This window comes from Anser cygnoides, chromosome 4 (assembly GCF_040182565.1).
Source record: "Anser cygnoides isolate HZ-2024a breed goose chromosome 4, Taihu_goose_T2T_genome, whole genome shotgun sequence".
Classification (NCBI taxonomy): Eukaryota; Metazoa; Chordata; class Aves; order Anseriformes; family Anatidae; genus Anser; species Anser cygnoides.
Window position 1 is genome coordinate 11,903,992 of NC_089876.1, and position 25,143 is coordinate 11,929,134.

The window sequence follows — 25,143 nt, forward strand, 5'->3', positions numbered from 1 at the left end:
CCCCATGTTTTCCCTCTCCCTGCCTGGAAGATAAGTAAACAGCAATAAAAATTCAGGGTTGTCTAAAAGTACTATATTTCAGTTGTTTCTTCCCTTCCTTTCTTTCGTTTTTCTTTGGTTAGTAGATCCATATGGTCTTATTAGTTTCCATTCTAACTAGTCTACCACCTAGCTTTTGCCCAACCTTTCCATAATATTTCCATTCCTTGCCTGCTATTGCCTAAACCAGTGAGATCAACAGGATCAGACTTAGACCAGAAAACCGTTAATGATATAATTCTCTACCCTATCATCTCAGCCTGTTTTTCTGCTGGACTGCTTTCTTCATTTTCTCATTTTACCCATCCTATGAGATTCTGTCCCATGCTTGCCCTTGCTTGGATTAAAGGCCAGACGTTCAGAAAACTTAATTTAATGCAATTTTATAAATTTAGAAGGGTGACCTCTTTCCTGTTAACATTCTTGATCTCATGCTCTGACAAGATCATCATTTCAAACTGTTCTCTTCAGCATTCAAATTTATAACATCCATAGGTGTCAGATGTTGCTTGGAGTTGCCTTAGCAGAAACAGCAAATAGTAAAGTAAATAAAGTAATAGCAAATAGTGAAGTAAATGGATTGACTTTAAATTTACACCAGGCTACATGAAACCATAATTAAGGTATCTAAGATTTTACTGGGGAGGAAAAAAACACACTACAACTTCTATTTTGGGAAACATGTACAAAAGGCCTCAATACCAAGGCCTTAGCACAGGAAATATTTACTCAGTATGTAACTCTTGATTCCCTTCAGTTCTTGTTGCACCTGTCTTCTCTTGCTCTTGAAAAGGGATGTATTTGCTTTCTGCTCCAATGGATGAGCAGAGTTGCTCCATCCATAACCATGTCATTACATTTCCAGCTCTTAGGCACTTCTTGGTCACTCCCTCAGGCATTGCAGAGCATGACCCATTTCCATAATCTGCTTTTTCCACTGCTGTCTCTCCAAATGGGACATGTTCTCCTTTTCTCTGAGAATCTGTAGATCTCTCATGCATATCCAAAATCTTCTTGTTTACAAGTTTCATCATTGTCTCACTCGTAGTGACGTACTAGCACCATTATTCAGACAAACTAAAGCTTGTGAGTCAGAGGTTTCCCTAGTGATATGAGGTCAACTTAACCTTAATCCCAAATGTGTAGATTGTAAAATGACAACAGATTGATACTGTACCAATGATTGTACATCATGCATAGCATCTTAATAGTTTGTTTCCTAAATAAAATTCTTAAGTATTCCAGTCATTTTTAAAGATTAACCTTTAAATGAATTAAGAAAGCAATTTTCCCCTTAAAACATGTCAGAAAACGTTACTGTTTCCCATCTGCTTAATGCAACTAAGGTAAATGCATCCAAATATGACTTACCACAGCATATTATTAGATGTTCTTCTGGTTAGTTTAAGATACGGTTCTTCCTTTCTTCCCTATAATGCTATCAGAGCATTATTAATGCAGGCACCACAGAATGTTTTGATACCACCATGAGCAGGCAGGAGAACACAAGCATCATGGAAAGCCCACCAACCTCCCCTGCCACCAGATGTGATTACAGAACATAGTTTGGTCTGAAAACCAGGAGCACGAGAATTTAAAATGGAAGTTTTACTCACAGCTTCTTCACTTACTGGGAAATGGACATCAGTCTTTGTGACACTAAAGGCAGGGTCTATCTGCTGTTTAATTTTTTCTCTCAATTTATCTTCCAGCTCATTAATCCGTTTCCCAGCAACCTGTCCCCACTTTCTATTCTTACATGCAATTCTTCTCTGAGCTCCTGCTGGGAGGCATCCATCTTTCAAAGCAGTCAAGCTTTAATTTCTTCTTGTCTAGCTTGAGCTACATCAATCCTCTTCCTTTTTTTTCTGTCCTGCAAATTCAAGACTTGTTCTTGAATTAAGAAAACGGTGCTGGAATTGCGACAACTAGCCTGAGTAATGGGCACCTTTCCTTAGAGAATAAACTTCCAAGTAGCTAGAAAAGGAACGTCCCATTTTCAAGCAGAAATGTGATAACACCTCAATAAATAGAGCTTCATTTAGCATGGCAATTCTTCAGAGAACAGAGTAAGTCTCTTCAGCTGTAAAGCACCTTCCAGGACACAATGATATATAAAAACAATTTTTAAATGATCCCATCTAAAAAACTAATGCATGTACTATTTGGTTCCTACATTTGACACTTTATCTAGAAAACAGCTAAACAATTCAGACATTATTATTTTCAATTCTGACTGCGCTGATAACATTGTGTATATAAATAAATGAAATTTTCTTTTTGGAACATTTGCATAAATTGCCAATGCATATTTGTGCTGTGCTACATTGTTAGCTTTACTGCTAGGCTACATTGTTTGCTATGCTTATCCTAACAGGGGAAAATATTTCTAACAAAGTGCTCCAGGTCACTTCTTGTACCTGATGCAGAGAGAGATAATAAAAGGTGTTCTTATAAAGACTCCTTCACTTTCAGTCCCAGCTCAATTAAGAAATGTGTTTTCTTCGCACACAGTTTTCCTGTTCCCATATCTCATTTCTCATACTTAGGGATAGCTGCCTGACTAACCAAGCCAGTCCTTCTGCTACTGTGATGACCACAGGGAATGTAATGGGACTCCTGGTTGCTTCAGTGAAAGATGCTGCTACTGAAACATTTTGCTTTCTTACCCCTTCTGCTACTGTTTATATTGTGCCATTTAGGCGGACACACCATATATTTGGAGGTATCTATAAAGTGTTGTGTTTTGGTTTGTGTTATTAATTCTGGGGACCTTTTTTTCCTGCTGGCAGCACGACTCCAATGTAGAGCTGTGCCTGCAAACAAAAGATGGTTTGGAGAAAAGTTAAAAGATATGATTAAGGGAAAAAATTGATTTCCCTCTCCAGTACTCCTTTTTTATTATTATTTTAGGGTTTGAGGCATGAAGTAATTCCCTTATCTGGACCGATATATTTGGCCAAAAGTAGTTCAAAGAATAGAAGCAGCAAGAAAAACTACAGAAAAGAACAGAGAGCAAAACTATTGGAGACAATACACCTGGGGAGGCTCTACAAAGGCAGAGAGAAGGTGGATGTGGAAAGCCACAGGAGACATCATATTGAAAATGAAAAAATGAAAGATGAGGAATAAGAAGCAATAGCCTAGCTTGAACCTTTTCGTATTTCCTCTATACTCCTAAACCTGGACAGCACACACCACAGATTCCTTCTTTATTATTGTTGTTTCTGTTTCATCAAAGATTCTAGTCCCACTAGAGGTGCTCTGGCCATGCCTACACTTGCTTAGGGTTGTATCATCTTTCCACATTTTCTTTGTGCACAGCCTGAAATCCTGCTACCTACAGAATTCTGTCTACCTTTTTGGCATATAAACGTGGTGGACATGTAAGTAGTACTGCATAAATGTCTGTTACATGCGTGCCAGTGCCACATGAGACTACCAGGCTGTATACAAATAAATGTGTGCTGAAACCTAGGGGGTCCCAGAAACACTGCTGGGTCAACGCAGAAGCAACCCTGAAGGCATTTGAGAAAGTTAAGTATACAGGTAATGAATCTAGCCTCAAGTCTGGCCTGGAGGCTGCTCCTGCACAGCAGGAAGGATGCAACCTGCATGTACAAATGCTCCCTGCTGTAGAAGTGGTATCATATACTTCCAAAGAAAAAATTTTTGCAACCTACAGGCACTATTAAAGAATACACTGTCTTTCAATATTGCACAGTTTACTCAGACTCCATGTAGGCTGACTAACTGTTAACTGTGACTAACATAAAGACAGAAATGTGATTAGATGTAAGGTTTGTTTTTTTGTTTGCTTGGTTTGGTTGTGTTTTCTGTTGTTGTTTTTTCCCCCATGTATCTAAGCTAAATAATAATTCACAGAGAATACTGGGCATTCAATGCCATGTTTACAGATATAAACTACTCTGATGCTAACATCATCTGAATTAGAGTACACCTTTTTCCACAAGTAACTAGCATTGATGATTCACTGACCTTGTGTTATGAACAGTTTGCTGCCAGTTTCATTTGAAACGCTATTATTATGAGTGAGCAATTTCTAGAGAGTTTTTGTGCAAGAAATCCCTCCAATACTCCTTAAAAGTTGCAAGGTCATAATTATAACTAAGACGGATGTCCTGCATTCTGTGCATTTATCACTGCAGTCCTCTGGAGAAGACTTCTTTGCTGTGAACAACAACAAAAAAATGAACAGACAAGCCAAAGAACTGGGAAAAATGACAGACTACAGGATTCAGCAGCCTGAAACAATATAGACTAAGCATGGCACATTGAAGAAGAACAAGTCTATTTCACTGCTTGATGGAGTAACTCTCACAAGCTCTGTATCTTAATTTCTCCTTTTTTCTGCTTGTCTTCCTGCTACTGTGTTTTGTTGTTTTTTTTTTTTTTTTAACCTTCTTGTGCTTGATATTCAATATCTCTCTTTTCCCCTCCAAAGGTATTTTTTGTACAATGTGGAATCAACTTACCCTTACGTGATCTATAAAGCAAATCAACAAAAGCACATGATTCAAGCTGTAAGTCTTTGTAAAAACAAAGAAACAAATATTTATAACACAACTGTGTGCCTACATCTATATATTTTATCCTATGACAGCGTCATAAGTTTATTATAGAGCAACAATCACTCCACAGTAGGTTGAGACTGGATTTCAGCTACAAGCCCCATAAAATATTTTAGAAATTAAACTCATCTACCTCTCTACTACACTGTAATGTGATGTTTGCTTTGAACACACATTATGTCCCCTCAAAATAGCAAAATATACGTGCAAACTTCAATAGAGCTAATTTCCAGATCATGAGTACAAAAAATATGCTTTCAATTGAAGTGCAAAAGTATACTGGAGGCATGAAACATTTCATTATCAATAACTTACGTAACCCTAGAATGACACTATGTGGCTGCTAAAACACACATTAGTCAAGTCTCTATTTGCTTACATGCAATCAGTGTACTTCTTAGCAGCACCAGCTGAACTGCTGCCATTTCATTCATCAAAACCTATTCCTGGTACACGTGAAAATCTACAGCTCATAAATATAACACACATCGTGTGACTATGGCCCTTTCAAAACGTTTAATTTTTATTCAGGATCAAGACCAAACCTTACTGAAGTTTTGGAAAGTTTCTTATCTAGTTTTATGGTCCTCGTTTAACCCACTGGTCATTGTGCATTGGCCCAGTTCACGGCTGCTACGGCTGAAGACCCTGGTTTAAGCTCAAGACAAAAGCATGAAGATTTTTATCACCATCTCCTGCACTAGCCAAAAGGGAGCCATCACAGATTGATCAGACTCATAAGAAACTCTCCATGCTATATTAAGGAGTGTAACTTTAGATTTAAAAGAAAAGAAGATGAAAAGAAAGGTTTGACAGGTGATGTATTTCAGTGGCATACAGAGTAATGAAAGAGCACATTAAAAACTTGCTAGATCCCTCAAGCTCAAGACATCTCTAAACTAAGTGTATCCCATCTGACTTTTACAATTTAAAATAGACCGGAGAGAAAACTAGAGAATTATACACCTTCAAATGCATATACATTGGACTAGTAGAAGCCAAGAGCTAATTGTTAGTGGCTGATAAGAGCTTAACAACACCTTGGGCTGAGAGAGTGAGGGAGAGGCAGTCTATACACTAACAAACAAACTCTGAATTAAACACAATCTTTGTCTCAGAACACTGAAATACTGCTTCTTAGTGTTCTCAGATCATAAAGCAAACCAGAGGACAAGAATACTGTTATTTTTACCCACTTTGACTTTCAGAAGAGACCATGAAATCTCCTCAAACTCTTACGTATCATTATATTTATCCAGGGCTCTCAGAATGCAGTCTCCAGCCTGCTTATGGATCCATGACACAAAAATGGCAAGCTTCCACAGATGGTTCAGGAAGCTATATTAACTGATGATTTCCAGTGTAAAAATAGATAAATAAATAAATAGCTTTTATTTAAAAAAAAAAAAAAAGTTCATAAGGCAGCCCAAGATTAAAAAGGAAACACTTTGAAAGTATAATTTCAAGCACTGCTTACAGCCACATTCAAATGCTATACTGATTCACGTCTTACACTCCTAAATAGCCCCAACGAAAGCAGCAGGATGACAATATATGATGCAAGCAATATGGTCTTCAAGTTAATAAAAGACAGATTCTGCTAGGTATACTTTTATTACGATGAAGCTCAAAAAGAGATTAAGTGGTTCTGAAAGGCTTTTTTTTTCCTTCTTCCAAAATCCATGGCCCTCTTTTCAATTTCACTTCACGTTACACGTTTCATTCATTCACTTTATGAATATGAATGCAGCCTTACACCACGGATCATGGCCCCTCTGGAAGGGGGGCAAAAGAGCTGAAAGAAGATGGAGAATTGCTAAGCAGCAGCAATCTGCAAAAACTCAGTTCTTCCAAGGTGGAGGAACGAGAGCAGGCTGTGATAAGTGACTGCAAGTGGTTTCACTAGCAGGGGACTGCTCACCTAATGCAATTGTTTACGGCAGATCAGATCCTCCAGAATGGTTGAATGAGCCCATAATTACAGCTAAGTCTCAGTACTGTAGAGCAAATAAGTCACTGTCTACTCAGGGGGTCATATAAAGACAGATAAACCAAAAAAAGGTCAGGTATTTCAGTCTGAAAACACCAAGTAGCCAGATTAAATATGCTTGAAGTCTACAACAGGAAATATTGCTGGGTCATAAACAATGATTCAGATTTCCATAAGCACAAGTGACAGAGGCTGAAAGTCAATGGGAGTTAGGCTGCAATTACACATTCACCAGCAGTACTGCTTAGAGCAGCTTAAGTAATCACATCCTCAGTCCCAGCCACTTACTCCTGCTCTTGCGTGGCCACAGTACTGTGCTCCAGCAGGTGTTTGTGTGACTGATGCATAGAATGGGGAAAGTGGTCAAGCTGTAAAACAACTCCATTAGAAAAATAACAGTGATTGTTATTACCAGGGCCAAGGCAGCACACAGAGACAGCCCAGAGAAGGAACTGATTAAATCATGCTGCTACCACAAAGCTCTTCAGCAGCTACGTCCAATGAAGAACAGTTGCCACACATTCCTGAAAAGCTGACAATCGTGTGTCAGTGTCCAAGATGCAGAATTTTCCATTCTTGTTTTAAGAGGAAGAATATAAGAATAATATAAGAATAACATAAGAATATAAGAATAAGAATATAAGAATAATATAAGAATATAAGAATATAAGAATAAAGAGTTAAAACAAATAACACACCAAGGATGTCTGCAGCTCATTATATTGGCCTTTACATGTTAACCTTTCAAAATTTCCATGTATTTGGCTAAGAGTTTATCTGTGTTTACCTGAATTAGAAAGGATGCTGCATCTTCTACTGCAAACCAGCCTAAATTGTCACTGTTGATGGGCAGGCTTTCTTTGCAAAACAGGTTAATCATTTGCTCTTCTTTCATAACAAAAACAACCTTTTTTTTTTTTCTTCCCAGAAACAAAATCAAAGGCAACATCCCAATGGGTTTAAGGAGTCACATAACAAAATAGCAGAATATTACAGAGGCAAGATACCCTGTATAGAAAGAAGTTCAGCCACCCCTGGCACTGTATTCACATTAACAGATGCAATTTTGTAGTTACCACAGTTTAAATATCAGAAAATAAGTCTTTGCCTGTGATCTTCTGAATCAACGCAATCTATTCCCTCTCACAGGATGGGTTGATCTCTCTTCGTTCTCCGGTCTGTGTTCCAGACTCTAGGCCGACATGGCACATTTCCCAGCAGGAGGTTAATTACCACGATAAGGAAAAGTAGTCTTTCAGACTTCCATTTTCAGACAGAACATTCCCTTTAAATTGTTTTGCAGAAGCAGGAAACAGAGCATGCAGTTTGTGTATTTTGCCTACTTTCCTCCCTTATCAAGATTTATAATAAAATGAACCTAAAGCAACTACTGAAATACTGGGGGAGATACAAGAATGCAGTGTAGACTGGATTGTAGTGTTCAAATTCATTCAGAAGTAATTCTTACTGCTATAAATACATGGAATTATCTTTAATTTGTCAGGAAGCAACAAGGGATGACTGCTCCCGGAGGGCCAAGGAGAAAAGGCGAGGACCTCACCAACCGGGGCCACGTCCCACTGCACCAAGTGAAGTGAGTTGGACAGCCCCAGGGATAGTGGCCAGGTCCAACCATGAGTCCAGATCATAAGGCAACATCACATGTAGAGGCAGGTCTGAGTTCAAGCCAAGTCAACCTGCATGTTGGTGTCCAGATCATCACAGCCCATGGCCAGGAAGGGGCACACAGTGCCAAAGCTGGAGGCAGGCACAGCTATGGTATAGCATCGCTCAAACAGGGGCTGGAAGTCCAAGGCTGAACTGAACCCAAGCTCCTGGGACCACAAGCAGGGGATGAGAGAGGTTGTTCAAGGTCATTAAGGCCCATCAGTGCCTTCAGCAGGGCCCTGAGGATTCTAGAAGGATTGAATGTTTTTTTTATCTTTTTGACTTTGTTTTTCGAAACACTGCAAACAGAGGAGATTATGCTTAAACTGTCCTGAATGCTTTCCTGAATGGAGGTCTTCACAATTTCAACAGCACTTCCCTCTAATCTAGTGGATTTGTTTTGCTTTTAGAATATATTATTTTATTTTAGAAATAGAAAAAGGATATATGTGTTTTTCTGCAAAATATCCTACTATTTTATGCTTAATTCAAGATTAGATAACATAATCACTACAAAATTTTTTTAAAGACTGTGAAAATAATCCACATAATATCAGGTGTCTTTAAAAGATAATCATGGGGTATTAACTAAATATTATTGGTAGTCTGGGGAAAAGTCTTGCATTAGTGTCATTCCACATTTGAAATTTGCTGCTTAACCGTTATTAAAAGAGTCTCCAAATGGCACTGAATCCATAATGCTCTACAGGGACGACGAAATTAGGACCAGTGGACAAAAAAGTGGAAAATGGCTTTGCCACAAGTACATTAGCCAATTTTCTGCCACCTACTTATACCAGTTTGCCGTATAATCTCTTTCACAAATCTGTGCATTAACAGCAAATATTTTTTATCTTCAAACACAAAGAATTTGAAAAAAGCTGAGTTCTAGTGTGCTGGGAGCTGCATGCTACCATGGATATGCTTTAAGCAAATCTTTGAAGTGTTTTAAAAATCTCAAATAACTATAAAATGATTCAGAAGTTGCTCTCTATTTTATTTCTGCCATTTCTGAGTACTTTAAAGTTCCACCTTTTTTCTTCTGCAATTTTCTTTGCTTTTCTCTATTTGTCAAATCATAATAAAGCCAAGCTACTCTTTTATACTAAAATTCAGTGTGACATGCTTGATTTTTGCTGCACTGAACTGAAGTTTCTCAGGAAACTATTTGTAGAATAGCTCTCAGTTATTTAAATTCCTCTTGGTCCAAATGCAAATACCTCTTTATACTCCTTCGCACATCTTACTTTTGATATGGTTTCTCATCTTATGCTTTAGAACAGACTTCTGTGTACTTGCCAGCACTTTTCCAAGTTTTTCAACTATCCACACCTCTTTCAGCTGCAGTGAATCATAGAATCATTAAGGTTGGAAAAGTGATTGAGATGCAACATATTTCTTGGGACTTTTAACCTTTGTTGACAAATGATTCCACAGAAGTGACTAGTAGTCATTTTACTGCTGTTATAAAAAAAAATAATTAAATGTGATAGACATAAGGCTATTTTGAAGCAATGTGTTTTAAATGAACTCTAAAGAAGAAGTAATAAGCTGTACACTAGCCAACCAAATACCTTGATATAACTCCAGATATTCTATTAATTCTGAATTATAGGGCTCCTTCCTAAATCTTCTTTCAGATCTCAGTTCCTTAATATACAATAGAAGAGCACTTAGGGGAATTGGAAATAGAGCTTTCATAGTTATGGCTGCAATTCATTTTTTTACTAGAAGTCAAAACCAGCCCATCAGTCAAAGAAATACCATCTTCTATAACCATTCATGAGAGATGGGATAGAATTTTTCTACTACTTTCAAAACACATTATGAAATGGCTTCCCTAATTGAGAAATCCTAAAATCACAGGTAGTAACCAAGACCAGAATGACTTTTCACTTTGTAGATAAATAAGAGACAGGAAAGAGGAATTACAATAGTTTTGACTAGATGAGAACATTCAGGACCAAAGTCTGTTGAAGTTTCCCTTCAGAATATAATGTCAGAGATACTTGATCTCTAAATTCTGATGTATCACATGCTACAGGACTGTTTTAAATCTATAGTTTGATATTTTGAATTTCCTTTATTTACAGCAATGAATAAAAAATAAAATGCAGAGAATCTACAGGCCTAAACTAACATAGAATTCCACTAGGACTATGTTATCTGTATCACTCAATCTGAGGCAGACAGCAAAGCACAGAAGAAGAGGGTCTTGACACAATGTCTTACAGACTAGGCTATTAAGAAATTGAATATGAAGTCAAAAGAACAAATTGCTTGTTAAATAATTTTAAGTGATATTTTCTATAGTATATTCTTCTAGTAGCTTATTAGAAGATTCAATGTCTCTGTCAAAATTCAATGTCACTAGTCCCACAAACTGTGGCAAGCCAATTAATAGCAGGAAAAGTAAAGCACTGTTATCTTTCATTGACTAACAGCCAAATGTGTGGCCCCAGCTAAATGCTTTTTTAAATCTTGCTTTTTAGAAGCAATAAAGTCATGAATGAAACCACTCCAGATTTTACTCTTGACATTTCATCTCTGAAAGATTGTGCTTTGACTATGCTCGTGTTGTTAGACGTGGAATAGGATGGAATAGATATGGAATAGGATTCAGGTAATAACTGCCATATCTGCCTGTTTAGCAGGCATTCCTTGGTTTGTTTTCAACAAATGTCTCTCTATAATCCCTCTTTTTTTACTGACAAATTTCACTCCCGCAATCCTGGCACGTGGACAGAAATGGATTGGAGTTACATTGACATTCTGAAAGGTGTTTGTATGTGCTCTCCTTTCAGCTTACACCATTTCAACCATATTTGTTTCAACTTAGCCAAAGCTGCTTAAGAAATATTTAGGGTAAATTAAGTTTAGACATGTGAACAAGAATACAGATATAAATGCTGAAAACTCATGAGCAATAGTATTAGTCTTAGATTAAACCTCTTTATCTCAAAGACAGGTAAAATCCCACCTCATGTCATATTTGTGGTGGACTAAGAGCATGGATAAAATTGATGAAAATGAGCTGATGAGCAGAACTTCTAAACTTCTAAAAATCAATAGCATTTCAAAGTCCTCTTAAGGCTTAAGCCCTCTGCATCAATATAACTAAGGAAAATTGTCATAAGACAAGACTATATACCACGTCATATACCACAAAATCAAAACAAAACAAAAACACAGTTGAACTATTCAAGACCACATCACCTGAAATTTGTTTGCACAAACTATTTGGCACACACGTAAGAACATTGGATGCTTTTGTGGAGGCTGGATCAGTTCATTAACAGCATATGGACTGAATTATTCATAGAAAATAAATTATTTAGCACCTGTGCTTCAAAGTACTGCATGCCATTTTGGGCACTTATTACAAAAAGGACATTAATAAATTAGAGAGAATCTAAAGGAGGCAAGCAAAACAATGAAAGGATTGTAAAGATAAAGGCCAGAGGTGAGGGAATGAGAACACTTTGTTTATATCTTGAGGGAAAGGTGAGAGTACACCTTTTAAGAATAATACCTTTTTCGTAAGGGATTAGTTACAATGGTAGAAGAGAGAATTAAAATAAGTGAGTAATAGCTTGAATCTAAAAGTGGTCTATATTAAAATTAATCAAAGACTCACAAATAAGTAAACAGGTTAAAAATACTGATAATTTAAACCAACAGTTAATAGAAAGAGTAGCAGTAATAATATCGTTAATGACCTGGGAACACAGAGACATAGGCAGATTAGTATTTCAGCTATTCTACAATAGTCTACAGAAATATGCAAGCTACAAAGCCCAGATTAGATTTAAATAATAATAATAATAACCTTTGTAATCATCTGTTACAATATACTGAGGATAAAAAAAATTAAGAGACAAAAGTCTAAAAGGAGATCAGACAGTTTGAATCAGTGTCATACTCAAAATAAAAGGAGACGTTGTCTCCATTTCCCATGGAGGGAACAAACTGGCCACAAAACAAAATGTAGGGATTCCTTCTACGCAAAGCCTTGTCCATACAACATATAGAAGAAACTGTCAGGCAGCTATAGGATCTCATACAGGGGTTTAAAATGTAGTATCTGAAAAAAAAATGCCGTAGCATAAAACCAGGAATATAGCTGAATAATGGAGGGCCAGGGAGGGGAGCAAACTTTTCAAGGCTGTGGATGTACTTCTTCCATAAAAGGTCTTTTCTTCCATGCACTTTTCCAATATGTACAGGATCTAGTGAACAAAGCAGGTGACAACACCTTCCTCTGCGTCACAGACTGTACCCCGGTTTACTTGACTATAATAATGGCTGTCATCAAAAGCATTTGGATGCAAATGAAATTGAATTCATAAACAGGTCTGAACTCTTAGATGATGTTTTATAGCAAGCTCAATGCCTCTATTAATGCTGTAGTATTACCAGTAAGATACCACTTTCAGCAGTTTTACCTAACCCCACCCTTACCATCTGGCAACAAGTTGTTTGGCTTGGCTGGTGAGCTTTCCTTTTCCTCTTTCACATAGAAATTGTTCTACTCTGAGATGCTATCATTCCAATATTTATACAGTCCACAAGCACAACTTCTATTATCTCTTCAAAGAACCGGATTTAAATCTTGTTCTCCACTAAACTAATTTACATGAGGAGAAATTCTGCACTACCATCAGCAAGTACCATGCATTCTGAGTAGTATACAGATCAAATGACTCATTTAGTCACTTAACGCACCCCCAATTTGATAGTACAGATCAAGAAAGATAATATTATGTAGTAGGACTGTTCAGCTGGGTATTTTGTTACAAAGTACAGGCCTGAAAAATCATCAGAAACACTTAGCTAATTCTCAGTTTGGCTCAAATTTTCCAGCTGGGGAAAGGACTGGCCTACTAAAAAGGCTATGGCTATGCACTAGAGCACCAGAGCTGTGACATGAAATTCCTTGCTGTTCCCAGAGCTTGACACAGCAACCATGTATGCTGGTACTTGAGAATGGACCTGATACATCAGCTTGGTGAAAAATGTTCGAGTCCTTTGCCTGGCAGGATGAATTGCAATTGTCACAGAACTACAAAAGAAATTTCAGAAATATTCTGAAACATTCCTTATCAGTCAATTAAGCTACAGGAGAGCTTTCTAAAGGAAGCATAAAGAAAAGCCTGTAAATGAGTGAAAAATCACTCTTTCTTAGAGCACAGTAGTAATGTTAACACTGAAATTTGTATCATGCTCTACATATCTAACATCTGATCTTGCATCCAATGAAGTCAATAGTATTTTTTTCACTAACACCTTGAATGTTACGCTTCTGTTGCTACGTTCTGAGGTCAGGCTGTTCAGCATCATCAAGTCTTTGAGCCAAATGTCTGCTGTTATATATATCAATAGCCAGGCACCCCATTCTCAGGAAACAACAGGAGATTCCCATAGCAGCTTGCAGAGTAAGCACTTTGACACAGGCAGGGGAAGATGAAAGACTTTCTAATTGTTCTGAGACTGGACAATCATCCCAGAGGCTGCAGCCAAGGCCTGGACCATAATTTAGACATTTTGCAGACATAAAACAGTTTTTCAACTCATGAAATCACAAACACGCCGACTATGAATTAGTTCCATGTTATTTTAACACAAGCTACAGAAAGACTTTATTTGGTGAAAGATGGGAACCTCATCAGCTGCTAATTTTGTACGCTGTATACTTTTATCCCACAAAAAGTATGTGCAGCCAAATCAAAGAGAAGTGGAAAGTAACAGTGGCTGTGAGAACTCCTGTACCAAATTTTTTATAATCTATCCTCTATAAGTAACGGTGCTTTTCCACTTTGTCATCCAAAGGTGAGAAATATATAATGGACTAATTCCATAGTGGATGTGAAAAGGCATCGCTTCAATGACCTGAAGTTTTAGTTATCATGACTCATTTGTTATTATAACACATTTTTCTGCTGTAAAAACATTACAGAAAATTTACTCTCCATATTGTCAGCACGATCAAATTCAGCTCCTTGCAATACAGAAATTTATCACACTTTTCTGCTTTCTATTGCATTTGAAAACAGGTGGTTGCAAAGAAGTGGCATTACCAGCTGCAGTTCTTAACTACTTAATGATTTCTAATATACTTCAGTCTGATAAAATAAATTAAAATCTTATTCTTCTTTCATTATTAGGAAGAAAGGAACGCTACAGTTCTTTAAATAGAATTCTATAAAAGTCTTGTTGTTTTTAAAAATCTAGTATTAAACTTGCTCTATAAACAAATATTGTTTGATAAATCACAAGTTCAGTTCTTTCAGTGAGCGTCATGGCCCATAGCTTGCTGTCTACCCTGACTCAAGCACTACAGTATGCCTTCCATTTGTTACAGACCGAACATTTTTTGATTTACTTAAAGCAAAAATCGGAAAATTGTATTTCAAACTTCATATGTTTTCCAAGTAAGTAAAACAAGTAAAAACAGAATGCTACATTTCTCCATTTTTAATACTTTTGGCCAATGATACTGTAGATCCAAGAAGTATTGATGACTTAACACCTATTTACATATATTATAATTCTCTTCAGTAATGCCTCTTACTCCTAGTACAGAACTAGTGTAACCAATTTCATGCCGGTGTTGGAAGAATCAGTATGCATGAAGTGTTGGGTTTGCTCCTGAAAAATTAATTAGTGCTATTTGTATGCATCACTCAACTTTTTGTAACAGTGAACAAGAACTGCATAGCGATTTCCTAAATTTTGCTCTAACTTTTTCTGCATTATTTTAAAATTCAATAAACACAAATCACTGCCGTTTTATACAACTAAACAACAAATTGCTTTGCTATGACTCCTACATCTATTTACTTAATGGAGACACTTATAATGGAAAACCCTTTGAATACCAATGCTTGTTTCCGTAGAGGCTCTGTCCTAATTATAAAGATTGGAAAGCTATCATTACAGAAGAAAAATGTAAATTACATTGCATCCTAAATTCCTCTACATTTTTCATAAAGTGTGCCTGTAATGTCAGAATTCACACTTCAAGCCTGAATATGGCTCAACTTCTCACTTAAGCACTAGACACCACGTCAAGATGTTAAGACAATTGATAGATGTCCATGTCTCCAGCTGGGATTTGCATGTCAGATCATGTCACACTAAGGGAAGAATGCTGCTGATATCAACTAACGAAATCTCACAAAGCAGCAGTATTTTTACTTTACAGATGTTAAAAATAATTCTTACATCAGTTAGCATTGCTAACATTCACAGCATTATAAAGAGTGTGGTTAAATACTGGATAGCCAAAACAGCATCCTTCACAAGTTTCTCAGCAAACGGACAAAACTCTCAGCAGTGAGAGATATTTCAATAATGAAATTTAAATACAGTACCTAGAAGTACTATGTATTGCAGATTATTAACACAACAATAAGACATGAGTTATTTACTTCAGCCTTCAGTAATCCTGTATCATATCACATCATTATCCCATTCAAGATCAATCCCAAATGCTTAAACCTTCCAGGTGGCCTAATGTTGCCTCTCATTCTTCATTATGGTCAGAATGAAGGTTAAACTAAATGATTAATGGAGCATTTCATTAGTTTTTTCATCTCAAACTGTGAATAGGAGTTTCCATCTGACTGCCCAATTTCATTCCATTTGGAAAAAGGAGACAATATTGGCTGGATCAGTTGGGACAAATGGTCAGTAGAAATTCACATGCAGTGAGTTTGCAGTGAGAGAAACTCAGTGAATATAGATGGAGCAAAAGACCAGAACAGTAACAATGACCATCCTTCCACCACGCACTACTTGAAGGCCAAAGTACCAAAGTTTCTGTGAGGAATATTAATGTATGGCTATTTCCAATTTTCTTTTCTTTTCTTTTTTTTTTTCCCCCAAACATGCCATATTATAAGAAAATTTTGCTAACATATTCACACACACAAAGAAGATATAACTCTCTAGACCCTGCCTATGAGGTTAACAGTAGCCTATCCCTGAAATTCAGTCATACAAGCAACATAAAAATTAAAAACTCCTTCAAGTAGCCATCGGTAGGTCTTTAAATTTGAGAAATTCTAAACATACCAGCTGAAAATTTTGTCCACTAAGTCAATGCAAGTTGAAGTTAAGCATTTGCTTAACTCTACATTGGTAACGTGTAAATGGCTGAGCTGAAGACAGTATTGTGTAACAAAACAAATCATTGCCTGATAATATCATGTCTTCTTCCTGAATCTCAAGTTCAGCAAAGTTTCTGGAAGCTAAAAACTTAAGGCAAACCTCTGAAAAGTTAAATTCTACAATTCCTAATAAAGCTGAACATCAGGAATAATCTGCAGCATTCCAGATACATTCAGTACTTTAGGATCAGCTAGCGCAGGTTGGTAGTGCAGTACTGAAAATAGGGAGCAATCTAAGATCAGTTCAGTGCTTAAGGAAAGCCATTACACCGACCCCTGGGGTCACCAAAGGAGCAAGCATTTTCTGAAATTTCTACTTTATTCTTCTTTCCCAAAGGAACAAAAATATTTTGACAAAGGCATGCTACAAGAATTGTTTGCTTTTATTTCTGATTTCATTATGTTTGGTATGATACCAGAGGACAGCGGTTTTAGGAAAGGTTCAGTGATGACTTCAGCTTACACCTGCATGAAAACTAACAATCTAGAAGTATTTGAACCACTTAAGTTAAATAATGTAAATTATTTGGCCATGAATAGTGTGAATCATTTGGTTTTTAGGACCCATAATCACACATACTCAGATCACTCAACTTTGATACTAAATATCACTTTAATTATAATTCAGCATAGTTTCTACCAGCTTGGTTGAAAATACCATGTCATTCAGAGCACTGAAGGGCCAACCAAACCAAAATTCACTTTTGCAATATGCTTTGTTCAAGAACTGAGGGAAATAAACAGCTCTAGCATCTACAGGTAAGGTATATATTCCAGAACTGCATTCATTGAGAGATCCCAAATCAGTCATGTTAATGCCATATCCACACACATAGCCCCAAATACATAAATGAGTGTGCATACACATTTTAGAGAACTTTGGATGGTGAGCCTTCAAACTAAAAGCAGTTCTCGACTTTATCTACAGTGATAATTCTGTTCTAAGACAGTAGTCTCTGCTAGTTTATTTTTGTGTGTGTAGGCTATACCATCTGGAAAATTCACCTGAAAAGCAAGTTCCATCTAAATACCTATGAGTGAATATTCAGCTGAGAATAAAATGGATTCCCACTGAAACACATCTAAACTAAGCGGCAGATTTTTTCATTCCATTTAGTTAGGCTGTGAAAGCTTTGAGTTTCAAAACCTACATTGTGGGAATAAAACATACCAAATCACATTGACTCTGATCAAGCTTAAGGGAGTGCATTTGATGCTCCGTTTCTAAAACCCATGTTAAAACATAGCATGCTAAGAGCAACAGCCATCTAAGTAAAGGTATTTACGCAATCACTGGGTACTACCTCATACCAAAATAAATACCAAAATTAAAAACATGTTAAGGATTAATGCATACGATTGTGAAGATACCTGTAATTCCCAAGAAACTGATATTGAGATAGATACTGTGCTAATTCATGTGGGTTTAAGGAGTTTTTTTTTACTCCCCTCTTAGTGCTACAAACTTTAATATTAAATATTGGGAAGAAGAGAAAGGTATGTAATGACATGCTAGATTCTATGTAAAGCTCCAAATGTTATTTGACAGCAAAATTTAGTGAGCACCTCATATCGCTCATATCCCTTTGTGATGCCTCACTTGCCCCTTATTCAGTTACAGCCTACCACTGGAAGCTCTCAGATAATTCCAACTTCTCTCTTTCATTTGCAAGACATTCCCTTACCTCAGGGCCATTTCATCACACCTGTGGTAAGGCTTTGACTGATCCTTTCCCATTTTAAGACTTGAGACTAAAAGCCAGCGTTTGTGCAATTCTGAAAGGCTCCACTAAGACATGTGATGGATTAAAGCATTATCACAAGACCCTGGAAGTATTACACTTTCCCTTCTTCCCTCATGACAGGTTTAGAAACTTAAGAATAAAGCAAACTGACCCTTGGCTGAGTTGGCTGTGAACAGCGTGCCTAAACGACAGCATGACTCCCAGCATGATATAATCTCTCTTCATACTGGTTACACATTTCCATCCTATTTTCCCTTGCTTCAGCTCCATACTGGGCAATGCAAAATTGCGGATCTGCTACTGTTTTGAGGACTTAAGCCCCAAACTCCTCCCCCATCTGCTGCCAGCCATCCCAATACTAGCACAAAAACCTAGGGGAACATCTGGAACAGTATTATGTACAGAAAAATCTAATGACTACTTCTAGCACTATGGAGTCTTGGTTGGATTCATTTTCAAAGTGACTTTTATCAGCAAATACTAGAATATGCTAATTAAAAAATATTAATTCAGGTTTATTATTTTGTTCAAAAAAAGGTAAATTTAACTATATTTTGCTGAGTCATAAAACACATTTAAAGTCTGTAGAGGCAGAAAACAAAGTAACGGTTTCATAGGAACTAAAGCAAGGTAAAATGTATTCCTCCTGGAATATGAACTAGCAGAGCATCATTATAATTTTTGAAAAAGGCTCAGATGAAACACTGATACCTAATCAAGAATGTATCTGCAGATGGGTACAGAGATATTTTTGAAGAGATCAAAAGAAGGTGCATGAAACTCAAGCAAATACCAGAATACCTAGCAAATCCCAAATCAGAGGGAACCTACGCCACTTCCCAGTGAAATACAGCAGATGGGGTGCAGAAGTAAGAATATTAAAATAGCCAAAAATAGTATTTCACTTTTTTATGTCAACCAACATTTTAAAATAGCGCCATAGGAAACCATGTATCAGCCTTGATCAGTACCTAAATTCATTAGCACCAGTACTGCTGTCCTGAACATCCTTTCTTATCTATCCCTTGAGCTACTTTTGTTATATCACAATGCTAACCTGCGCCTATACATGAAGCACTGATTGAAGCACTGATATACATGAAGCTATTACTTCCCGAAGCAGAAACACAGGCTGCTCGGAGCCATGCTTTCCTGCCACAGGCCACCGGTCCCTCCTTTGTACCAAAACCTGTGGCGAGACAAGTGAGCAACAGCAAGAAACCCATCTGGCTGCAGGCTGATCCCCTTCCCAAAGCTGTCAGCCAGAGCCACGCTCTGCCCTGCCCATCACTGAGCTGCACCAGCGCAAGCACCAGCACCAGGTACGTGTGGTCTGTAACTGGGGAAGGAGGGAGGCATAAGCTGCCCTCGTTATGTGCCAGAGGGACTTCTGGTCTTTAAAATGATGGCACAACCCCAGCCCTGATATATCAAAGCCAGCAGAAAGCACGTGGGATGTATTGAGCACTAAGAAACCAAACACAGCACCTAAAGCATACCCCAGCTTTGCACTTGCATTCCCACTTCGAAATAATTTGAAGCCATTCGTAGCAGTGCTTTTTATCTTTTTCAGACAGTTTACAGTTATATGAAGACAGTGCTGCTGTGGGGAATGTGTCCACACAGATGCTCCATTATCTTGTACAAGGGAGCCGTGTAACATATTACATCCAGAGATAACTGATTGCACATTCATCTAATCCACGTGACTACCCTTTCATATGCAGCTCCCCCAGATATATATGCACGTAACAAAGCAAAATGTCCACATTCATCGCACAAGCAAGATTATATTCAAAGTCAGACTTCTTTTTCAGAAAGATTAATTTTAATGAACTTACAAATAAAACCAATGAAGGCCAGACAAATTGAAGAGATTAAACTGTAAGACCAAGATGGGCTAGAGAAATTGTGCTGTGAATAATTAATCACAAATCAAAAGTCTTCTGAAGCCAATTATTTTTCTAGACTTCTCTCAATTGTGAATATCTACTACTGAATGACCTATGCCTTCCCCACTTACGCATCTCTGAAGCACATTACAGGTACTACTACCTATATCAAAGATCTCCTAATTCAGGACAGAAATCCTTGCATTAACAGGGTTTGGGGGTGGACATTTTTGGTGATTGATAAATCTTATGATTAACTCCTTTGGATAGATCATCAGCCATGAAAAAATTGTGAGCATTCAAAAGCTTACAGAGCACAATAAATCTTGGGTTTCCCATCAGTTCTCAGTGACAGGATGGACAGAAGCTGAAATAATTTTGTCCACGCAGAACTATGGAGGAAAGCTCATCATTTCATTAGTACAGGGGGGTACTACACACGCACATGCACAGATTACTAATGCAAACTGAGTGCAACACTGCTCAGGTTCTCAACAGCAAATTAGGAACACCGACCTTTTTTGCATAGTTCACTTTTTTTTCTGTGACACACATTTGCTTAAGCAATTACTGTCTGGTATGTTCAGTGCACTAAGCATTTAGACCAGCCTGCCTTTTTTTTTTTTTTTTTTTTTTCTTTTTAACCTCTCCAGTACATCTTCAAAAACAAAGTTTCAGCAGAATCTTCTCTCTTAATTGCCTAGTCTTATGCTTTAGTCTTTTCAGCGTGCTCACTGTGTTCTTTAAATATTTAAGGAAGATACAAATGCCTTCATCTTTTGAAAAGGCCAGACTGTCATCCAAAATTCTTTGTTCCAGTTTGAGGCTCCATTGAACTTGGAGCAGTAAGTCCAGGAAACTGTCTTGATCTCTTGTAAAATTACTCCCCTGCCTCCTTCCTCCACCAACAATGCAAATTCCTTCCCCTCCTTCCCATGCCCCTCACACATGAGAAACTCTCTTAAGCGAACGATTTCTCTACAGATTTCTCATTGCTCACATCCTTCCTAAAGACACACTAGTGCCATTTAGATTATAAAATAAAATAAAAAAAGCCCTTTCTAGTAGGGGGCTTTTTTTTGTTTGTTTGTCCAAATACTGTGCTGGTATGTGGTAACCTCTTCAACTGATTGCTTTCTCCAGTGGTGCTTTTCAGCTTGTAAGTTCTCCAGGGAAGCGTCTCTACCACATAAACAAAGGGCTTAGTACAGCACATAGCCCCAACAAAAACAATGCAGGCTAAATACTGAAACTCGGAAAGATGCATTTATCATTAATTTGGCCTCCCTCTTTTGTTGTTTTGTTACATTTCTGACATTAGGGAGTCTCAGAGGAGGACTGCTTCTGAAAAGCCTTATAGAGTCAGGGTAAGGATATGGGGTGAGGTTTTTTGATGCTGAAAGTGAACAAAGGAATTCAGACTAGAAAAGGACTGGGGAAAAGAGACAGAAAAAAGACACAAGGAAGCAGAGAAAAAAAAGATACTGTATTTGGGAAGGAAGTGTGAAGGCAGAGCAGGCAGGGAGATGAGAATGGGAAATGCAAATAGCAATCTCAGCAAATCCCTGAATGTTAAAACAAAATGTTCACAGTGTAAGAGCTTGTCCAAACACTTCCAAAGGTCAATACAAATTGGCTCATCATGCTTTAGCTACAGGACAAAGCTCACATCCTCTTGTACAGGTTACCTCATCACTGTCTCTCGAGTTAGAAGCATTTAGGTGAAGTCACGTGTGGTTGCACAACATATAAAAAAACCAACTCACTGCATCACTGGAGCTGCACAGAAAAAATCTACTGCCAAATGCATGACTAGGAAGGGATTGCCAGATAGTCTGTGAAATACGTTTGCTGAATGTTTAAAATACTGATATAGGATCTAGTGCTGTTTTCTTCTTTTTCTGTTATTGAAGTGCCTTACTTTGGAGTGATCAATAACTCAGCTCCACTCTCGGTTTGTGAGAAGCTTACAGGAGCGGAGAGAGTAAGCTTCAGATAAACACATGAAGTGGAGCTGGTTTTGCTTTACAGATACAGGGCAAGCGTGGGGGAATCTGATGATTTCCCAGCATGGAAACACTTCTCTCTGAGCAATTCACAAAGCTACTATTATCGAATCTAAAAACTGGGGACTTCACAGGTTTCTTTGTGTGCTTTTCTATAACTGTAATTAAAATACGCTTTGCCTGATACATTTTCCACGCTGTGGAAAATTTTCACTTTTACTTCTAGTACCACTTCTGAAGGTTTATTTCATTGTGAAGGCTGCTTTTTTAAGTGTTTACTGAGGAAAGAGAAAACAATTCTCACCTCTCCAGCCTCCCACAAGGCCGCCCTGTGGAAACCTTTCACAGCCAGCACATCCGGCCTGCACCCGCTCCCCCCCACAGCAGCTCTGGGGAGGGAAGGCAGAGGGCAGGCACAGGAAACAAGGTAAAAACAAAGAGAAAAAAAGCAGAAGAAAAAGAGCAGGTTCAAAAAGTGATGACCTGGCTCGGTGCACAGCCAGTTGAGACTGTCAGCACAGTCAGGAGCAGGTTGTGAGGGAACACAAGAATCAAAGGATGTCCCAGCTGCACCCGCAGCACGGCACCTGCCTGGCATCCCTGCCGCCACTAGCCTCGACAAGCAGATCTCTGGTACGGATAAAGAGAAAGAAGTGCGGGGGCAATGAAGGGTAAAGGAGGACAAAAGAATAAAAGGGAAAATGCTGGACTAACTAAATGATATTTTTACGAGATACTACATGCACAGCTTGGCCAAAGGAATTCAACATACACACACACAGCATATCTGCTACTTCACCATCGACTCTGAACACAAGAACAGATTGCCAACAGATTCTCCCATACTTGCATCATTTAGCATCACCTGTGGCTGCACAAACTTTTAGGTTTCAGAATCTATTCCCAAGCCTCATGGTGACACATCTTCGGGATGGAGGCAGGGAACAGACTGTCCTTTAAGGACCAACTGCTAAACACCGGTTTTCAGTAGCCATCTTCTCTGGAGATGTTGCTCAGGACAAACAGAATGAGTAGGTGACACAGGCAGGGAAATCTTGAGAGAGAAATCTTTCAGAGTGAAGGTTTTGCTTCAGCTAAAACCAGATGAAACAAATCAGAGAGAAATATGCTTGCAGTCATTTATTGTTTTGATTAATAAAGTTAGCTATGATATCACATTGCCTTTTGCCCCCTTAGTGTGCTCAGAAACCATTAACTTGAATAAAAACTTGCCCTGCCTATCTCAGATACACATAATTTTAAAATACAAGACAATGTTACGTGGTATTTACATGGCAACGCTAGCAAAAAGGATGAGATATTTACTTAAAAATATCCCTTCAATAAAACGTTTTGATCAAAACAGACCTCCTCTCACGGGAACAAGGCTACCAGCACGAGGCCTTTTTTAAAAGATGGATTCAAATGGGAAATATGAAAAGTCATCAGACATAATAAGAAAAACCATTAATCCAACCACAGAGATCCCATCCTTCAGAGGCGTTGCCAAAACAGGATTACCCCATCTGGGGATGCAGAAGAAGCCAGAAGCACAGAGTAATGACTCAGAAGGCTGACCAAGCCCTGTAAGTGGTCTTAGCAACAACATCTTTAAGATTTCCGTATACATTTGTCAGCGTCACTCTTTTTGTCACTCAGCAATGGGTGATTCAACTGTGGGAAAAAATAAAAAAGAAATGTGCACATGGGCAATGCTCGGTATTTGAATAATGTACCATTTCCATTAAGTTGTAAAAAGAATGTAAAATTGTACAGTGATCTATTAATCTGATTTAGTGATAGATAACTGAAATGATTAATATGGATTATATATTATTAATGAATATTACATTTAACGAGCATGAACATCGGTGAGTGTGAACATTAGTGAATGAGTAGTTGGGCTTATAAAGTTTGGGATCTGACAAACCTAACTAGAGCTCTTTTTAGCATGTGTATTATTAAGTACCTTGAGATTAAACAGTACCTATCGAAGCACATAATTGTTGACAGGTAAAGCGATCTTAACTCATGTAAGCAGTATGTTTCCTCTTGTTCCGTGGATATATTTTAGTATCCATGTTGCACTACTCGAAAATATTTTTCCCTTGGCTAAACAGCGCTGATCTCTTTCTTGTCATTTACCAGACTGGCAATGAAAAGAAGAATGAAAAATATGGGGGTTGCTCAAATGTTAGTACAAGCTGGTTAACAGGTATGAAAGGAAAGCCCAGGAGAGGCAGTGAAGCTGAGTTCCACTGCAAGAAAACCAGATGTCAAGCTGTCCATGCTCCAAGTAAACAAGTTCTGGAACAGAGACCCCTCCACCCCCCTGCACTAACCCAGCCACCCTTCCAGCTGCCAGGCTTGCCTACAGCTGTTGATCTCCTCCACAATATCCCAAGCTGCTGATATCCAAATCTAAGCATGTCATTTTTCATCTATTCATGGAAAGTGCGATATATACACTTGCTAGTAGAGCTCCACTGGTTCTCTACCCATTGTTGTAGCAAACAAAATTCACTTTTTTATTATTCTTCTATTCTTCTTCTATTCTTTTATTTTTCTATTAAATACTTAACTCTGTGGTATCACTTTTTCTCAAAGAGCCTAGACTTGATCCTGTTCAACATTGTCCTCTACCCCTTGTTTCCCTTTTGTAGTCTTATGCTGCAGTAGTCTCAGTGGGTGAAACACAACCTCGTTCTCCTTCTCAAAGCACCTATGATCCCTTTTGAAGGCTGCAGTAAATAAATAGCCTGGATGACGGCAATAAATTGCGCAGGAGTTCCTACACCTACAGTTGCTATTTCACTTCAGACATTTGTCCTTCACCAGTCCTTTACTCTGTTATTCCCACTACTTTTTCTGTATCACGATGGCTGGGCACTGCAAGTTGGAGACTTGAAAGCAATGATCTGAAGTTACACAATGGAAATGATGCTTTAAAAGAGAGAGCGCAAGGTATCTTCAGGTGAAAGGTAGAAAAGCTTGCCCTATTTGCAGATAGAGAACACCCAAATCACAGCACAACAGGCCC

At 38.0% G+C, this 25,143-nt stretch overlaps 1 protein-coding gene across 12 annotated transcripts in view; it reads right to left on the reverse strand.

Annotated features, from left to right (window-relative positions):
• Positions 1–25,143, reverse strand: part of SORCS2 (sortilin related VPS10 domain containing receptor 2) — a 544,650-nt gene that overhangs the window by 283,628 nt on the left and 235,879 nt on the right. The window lies entirely within an intron of this gene.